Source organism: Humulus lupulus, chromosome 4 (genome assembly GCF_963169125.1).
Source record: "Humulus lupulus chromosome 4, drHumLupu1.1, whole genome shotgun sequence".
Taxonomy (NCBI): Eukaryota; Viridiplantae; Streptophyta; class Magnoliopsida; order Rosales; family Cannabaceae; genus Humulus; species Humulus lupulus.
The window spans coordinates 239,724,375-239,731,520 of record NC_084796.1 but is presented as its reverse complement, the minus strand read 5'-3'; the positions used below and the strand labels follow the sequence as shown (position 1 = coordinate 239,731,520).

General features: G+C 31.7%; 1 long non-coding RNA gene across 1 annotated transcript; it reads right to left on the bottom strand.

Annotated features, from left to right (window-relative positions):
* Positions 1-4,378: 4,378 nt before the first annotated feature.
* Positions 4,379-4,884, bottom strand: LOC133831402 (uncharacterized). The gene is made up of 3 exons (XR_009892497.1): positions 4,779-4,884; positions 4,526-4,694; positions 4,379-4,438 (listed from the first exon to the last, which is right to left on the bottom strand). It is a non-coding gene; the product is annotated as an uncharacterized LOC133831402 (long non-coding RNA).
* Between the last annotated feature and the right edge of the window lie 2,262 nt (positions 4,885-7,146).

The following is a 7,146-nucleotide window of genomic DNA, read 5'->3' as shown; positions in this document are numbered from 1 at the left end:
TAGCCCTTATATTGTTTTTGGTGGGTTGTCTATGAGGTTTTGTTAATGATGCTAATGGTTGATTTTGGTAGGATTGGTGTATAGGATTTGTTTATTGTGAGAGTATGATTTGTGTTAAAAAAAAAGGGTTGTGATGTTGATTTTGCTATGCATAAAAGTGGTGATAATCTATGAGTGCATGTGTGGTGATTTCGGCCTAGGCTTACCCAAGGGTGTTCTTGATATTTTGTGTGATGTTGTGTGATCTACAATATATTAGATCCATGTTTTAGGACCTATGTTATATGGGTAAGAGGATAATTGGCAATCTTGATATTTTGATCCATGAAATTTTGATAGATGCATGTTATATTTTGAATGATTAAATTATAAGATGCATGAAAATAATGATAGAAACATGTTAGGTTAATATAAGACATATGTGAATATGGTGCTTATAAATTACTATATGTTATTGTTATTGATAGTGTTTTGTTGGTTTTCATGGAATTGCAACAAATGGTTTTTAAAAGGATTCATGTGAATATGTTAGTAATATTAGAATCATGCATATTATAAAAGTATAATGAGATTTTAAACATGTATGATTTTATGTAATTTTGAGACAAAAGTTGAGTTTTATGAGGAATTAAGCTTGCTGGTTTTTTTGTAAATAATTGGGTAAAAGTTGATAAGAAGATGAGTTGCATGCATAAATAATGTTCTTGATGAATATGTTAATTTTTATGAAATTAAAAAGAGGATTTTAAGTCTCATGTTATGATATTTTACTCAAATAATTACCTACAGAATTTTTATTGAATTTTGAGAAAATATGAGTTTATAAAATTGAATATGGTGATTTTAATGATAAAAATAGTTGCTGGAATTTCTGTAATAAAATATTGAAGTAAGTTTCACTAAAATGAATTTGGTGAGTTTTTGGAATAAATTATTTTTCCTAAGTTATGGTAATATTGAAAAATGATATTTTTAATGGTATGAATGCATATTTTGATAAGTAATGATTTTTCATTTATTTAATTTGAGAAAAATATTTGGACTCTATTTATTTGTGATTTTTGAATAAAATAAATGGTGGCTGAAAGTTTGTTTTAAAAAGGTTAAAAATTGTTATTAAATTGTCACATATGGATTTTTGCTACTTATAAACGAAGTCTTAAATAAATTAAATCAAAATGTATTTTTCCACACTTAAAATATATTTTCTCACCTCATTTAAGTAGCACAATGATAAAATTTATTTTTCTAAAGGGACATATTAAAAATAGGCATTTTAATTAAATCCAAGCTTTTTGGTTAATTCTTGTTAATTAGAAATTAATGGATGAAATTGTCACATATTTTTATTTTTAAACTAAAATAAAATAACTTTATAAAATAAAATATTGTTTTGAGAAATTTAATCAACTTAGAAATTTTAAGAAAAATAAAGCGTGTAATATGTCTATTGATTTTCAAACAATACAAGCAAGAAATGTAGAATTATCGTTTTTGAAAACGTTTTTATTACGCAACATTCCCACGTATGCATGTTACATGCAAATCAACTTTTACGTCCAAAATCATGATTATTATTCAACTATGTGATTTTTATAAAACAATCATGTTAGTAAAATGGGTAGAACGAGCATTATTCTTTTTTGCGATAATTGCATGTTTAGTGTAACTGTTATCATGAGTGCATGGCTCATGCACACATGAGTTGTATGGAAGGGCAAAATAGTAATTTTATGAACCTAAGAAACGTTATTTTGATTATGATATAGGCTCGTTGAAAGATTGTGAAATTCTTAGCTTGGACCTGAGGTAAGGAAGTTAGATAGATTCTATGATTTTATGCTATGAATGGTAAGGTTGTTATATGAATGAACTGTTATGAAATTATGAATGCCATAATGTGATGATATGTTGAATGTGATATGTGTATGGATGTTAGATACATCAAACAGAATACGATGTTAGATACATCAAACAGATTGCGATGTCAGATACATCGAACGAGTTACTAAGGACATTGAGACGTGACTCCTAGGGCGGACGCGTCGAGGTTATTCAAGGACCAGTGATCTCCTGTTTACCTCATAGGGTGACATGGACAACTAGCGTTCCATGCTCATCATGTATGCAGTATGTTTGTGATATGATGATATGTCACATTTATGTTATGATATGATGATATGTCACATTTATGTTATGGTATGATGATATGTCACATTTATGTTATGATATGATGAAATGTAACATTTATGTTATGGTATGATGATATGTCACATTTATGTTATGATATGATGAAATGTTACATTTATGTTATGATATGATGATTTGTCATATTTATGTTATGATATGATGAAATGTTACGATTATGTTATGATATACCATGATGTTTTAGATGAACGTTAGTATTTGGTTGTTTGTTGTTTTTCTTACTTGCTTATTTGCTTGTACTTCCTTACTGGGCTTTTAGCTCACCCCCTTACTTTCCTTCCAGGTAGCAAATAGGGTTTCTCTATGGCACGCGTGGTGACGTGGGGAGTTCTTTCATCATGGGGTGTATGGCGTGGGGCAATCCTATGGACGATAAAACGATCAACGTAGAACGCCATTTAAATTATGTTTTGTTTTTAAGAGACTTTCCTAAATTATCAGCGGGACTCTGTTATTTAAATTATTTGGTTTTCTTTGAACTTTGCATAAAAACCTATGTCTTATTTTAAACTTATGGCGCCAACTTGCATGATTTTAAATAAGTTCCCCTGAGACTTTAATAATGGATGGTATTCTTTTATAAATTATGTTATGCGAATGTTTTGTAAGTATTAGTCTAGGGCGTTCTCTACAAGCCAGGATCATATACATATATAAATATTAAATCACATACAAATAGATCAGGGATTGCCTCTTGTAGCCTATCAAGTGTCCTTGAATCTTATTGTATAACAGGTTGGAAGCTCATCTTTCTAATAAATTGCCTTCACAATCTGAGAAGAATCCCAAAGAGAATGCTAGTGTGGTAACTTTGAGAAGTGGAAAGCAATATGATCCACCTAGTCCTCCAATACTTATTAATGTGTCACCCAAGCCACCAATTGATTGCTCGATTAAAGAAGATGTGCCTCCAAAGCCAATTAGTCCTAAACAACCAATCACTAAGCCTACTTTTGTCACTTCACCTCCTTTCCCAAGTATACTGAAGAAGACTAAGAAGGAAGAAGTTGATAAGGAAATTCTTGACACATTCCGAAAGGTGGAGGTGAATATTCCTCATCTTGATGCTATTAAACAAGTGTCACGCTATGCCAAGTTTTTGAAAGAATTATGCACTAATAAGCATAAGTTGAGGGGTAATGAAAATGTTAGTGTGGGGGAGAATGTTTCAGCAGTTCTTCAAAAGAAGCTTCCAACAAAGTGTAAGAATCCTGGAACTTTTACTATTCCTTGAACTATTGGTAATAAAAGGATTGAGCATTGTATGTTGGATTTGAGAGCCTCTATAAATGTCATGCCATTCTCCATTTATGCTTCATTGAATCTTAGTCCACTTGAAGAAACACGGGTGATTATTCAACTTGCTGATAAATCAAATGCTTATCCCAGAGGTGTAATAGAAGATGTTTTAATTCAAGTGAATGAATTGGTGTTTTCGACAGATTTTTATGTCCTTGATATGGAGGATGAATCCATTCCATGCTCCACACTGATTTGGTTGGGAAGACTGTTTATGAAAACTGCAAGAACCAAGATTGATGTGCATGAAGGACCATTGACCATGGAATTTGATGGCCATACTACAAAAATTACATGATAAGTTGGTTAAAAACTGACTTCTGAATGTTCATAAGTCGGTTGGGAACCGACTTCCCATGCAGTGACTTATGATGTAAAAACATAGTAGGTTAGTTGGCGCCAAACCGACCTCTAGTGTAAGACATGGTAGGTCAATTGCACACCGACCTCTAGGGTAAATCATGATAGACACCGACCTCTAGTGTAAAATAGGGCAAGTCAGTTCCCAACCGACTTATGGTATAGACATATATTGTCAATTTTAGTAGAACCGACTTATGGTGTTTTTTGTTTTTCATTAAAATTGTATTATGCCAAAACAAATCCTGCTTTTTATACAAACAAACTTAAAAAAACAAAACATATATCACAGTAATATAAAATACTGGAATTTGAATTAAATATCCAAAATAATGATGAGTCTTAAGTTAATTACAAAATTACTCATATAAGCATTGTAAACTATAGTTAGACAATAAAAAAGTGTGTATCTCAAAGAAAGTCTAAGTTATTCTAAGTATATCTCCTTAAAAGTCTAAATTAACAAAAGTGAGTAGACCTATGTAGTACTCATCAAATCCATAACACATATTGCCTATTCTTCACGTACTTCATTGATCTCATCCTTTGTGTAAGAGTTCTTCTCGCCACACTAAAACAAAATTCCTTGTGTGAGTTGAATTAATATACTTAATCTTGAGATGAAGCTAGAACTTTAATAATAAATATTTTCACTTACTTTACTAGTTAGCCATCGCATTGAAAACTCATTTGTCACGAAGTCTTTCATCATCCTCATAACATAGAATCCACATTTTACTGATTTTGATTGTTGACGAGGACACTTAACAGTTCTCTACACGACTTCCTTAGTTTTCGCATTATTTGTGCGCAAATGTTGAAAGACACTATGCAATAAAAACATAAAAATTTATTTGTTGTTAATTTTTAAATGAATTTAAAAGTATATAGTTAATTGGTTAGATTATTACCAAGAAATGTGAGATTTGATTTCATCTGGTTGAAAATTGTCAAGAGAATCCAGGAAATAGCACAATTGGTTATCAAAATCCATAATTATAAGTATCCAATGTTTTCTAACAGAAACACAAAAACATTTCATTATTAATATTATATGTAATCACTAACAAAATACGAAAAGTAAAAATCTTACCCCTTATGATATGGCAACATCTACATTTGATCCGGATTTGAATCAATCATACGCTTTGATACCCATTGAACTCATTCTTCTTTAGTGGATCTAACATTTGATAACCAAATTGGCTCAACAAAACAAAAAAGTGACTGATCTCTCTTTTCACTAATTGGAAGTATAAAATCCTACATAAAAAATATATATCTTTGTTAAATTTATAAATTAAGTTATCTACAAACTTATAATGGTTTTAAAAATCTTTGATATCTGATATCTAACGATATACATGATGCTCCAATCTCCTCCATTAAGCCAAAGTGTACTATATCTTCTTCTCAAATATATAAATCATTCTCATGACCTATCTCAACAACAAAGTTTACAAGAGATATCATATCCTCTGCACATTAACTTGATTACAAGCTATATCTCCAATGAAAGAGTAATTTTTTTATCAAACATGTTTTTAATAACCATCATTCCCAAGTCAGGGTGAATCAATTTAAAAACATTACGTACACACTATACATTAAGACAACACAAAGCTACTTTTGACCACCGAATTAAGGACCACCAGTCAATTTAAAATAATGGTCATTAATTTGAACAAACCAAAACAAATGATCACTTCAATTCTAGTTTAATTTGCTTTAAAATAATTTAAATTCATTTAGTGGAAATAATTTAAAATAATCAAAAAAGCAAATGACAAATTGCTTTAAAACAATGATCAGGCCTTAAAATTTGAAAGAGTTAAAATAAATTCACTAACTGAAAAAGAAGAATAAAAAGATATAGCAGAGGTTGAACTTTTTTCTCTGTCTAAGAGTCTTGGAAAGTTCATCCTTTCCGAAGGCCAAGTCAGCAAAGCAAAGATCAAGCTGGAGATTATGAGTGTTTCCTTGGAAGATGCAGAGGCTCATGTAAGAAATGGTTGGGTTTCCAAACTCAGAGAATAATCTTATGATTTGGAGGACGTTATTGAAACTTATGTCTTGAAAGTGGTTTCTAATGCGAGTGGTGGTGGTATCAAAGTTGTGCTGAAAGGAATTCATCTCCATATAATTGGAAAACAGGATAGAGGAGATTGTATCCAACATTCATGCTTGGACTTCAGAGTTACAAAACTGTGGACTTCTACAAAGATCATTAGACCAGACTGCTGAAACTTGTTCAAAACGCGCCGAGGAGCAAAGAGAGTTGAGGCGAACCACCAAATCCATCAACTACCACCACCCCATCCATCCCGCTCAATTGCCCATCACCACCATCTGCAGATACCAAAAAAAAATCAAAGCAGATGGAATCAATGGCAAACAAGCTTTTCCAAATATTCCAGTTTCAAAAGAAGCCCAATAAATTTAATAAGCAATACACTACTTGTTTTAGATCAGTAACAGTAATTAGTTTTTATTTGTGCAAAAACTATCATTAATTAACTTTGCAACGTAGAGGAAATAAGCAGATACAAAACCATTGAAAATTAATTATTCAGCCACATACCCATACATATATAGGTGGAGATATATATATATATCACAAGCACATTTGTAAAGGAAAACAAATGAATGCTCTCCTTCACTAAAAAGATAACCCTGACGACAAAAAAAAGTCACGCATATAAAGAGAAAATCATGATGTACTGATGTCTAAGGATGTCAAAGTGAAGAGGCAGTTGCAATCATAATCACCATTCGGATATAAAGTAAACTTTTTCCAATAGAGAATATTGACAAGAATCCTTTCAAAAATCTTTTTGGTCAAACAAAATGAACCTGAAATCAAAACCCACCATATTTCTATAATCCATTTTCCTTCCAGACATATAAATTGAAAGACCTAATAATAAAAATTTCATAAATTAAAAGGAAACCCAAACACATAAACTAAAAAGAATAGACTGAGATTTGGCTGCGTGATCACCTGGTTCTTGCTTCGGCGAGGTCGCTTGGTTCTTGCCGAGGCTGAGTGTGAAAGAGAGTAGCTCTTGCAGAGGCTGAGTTTGGCGGAGGCTGAGTTCTTGCAGAGGCTAAGTTCGGCAGGGTCGAACGGATCGAGAGGGCTGAGTGTGAGGGAGAAACGATTGAGAGGTTGAGTGTGAGAAACTAAATCGCTCATAGAACCAAAAACATCTAGATCGCTCCCAAATTCAACATAAATATATCCACAACCTACAACTCCCATTTATATATGATATATAT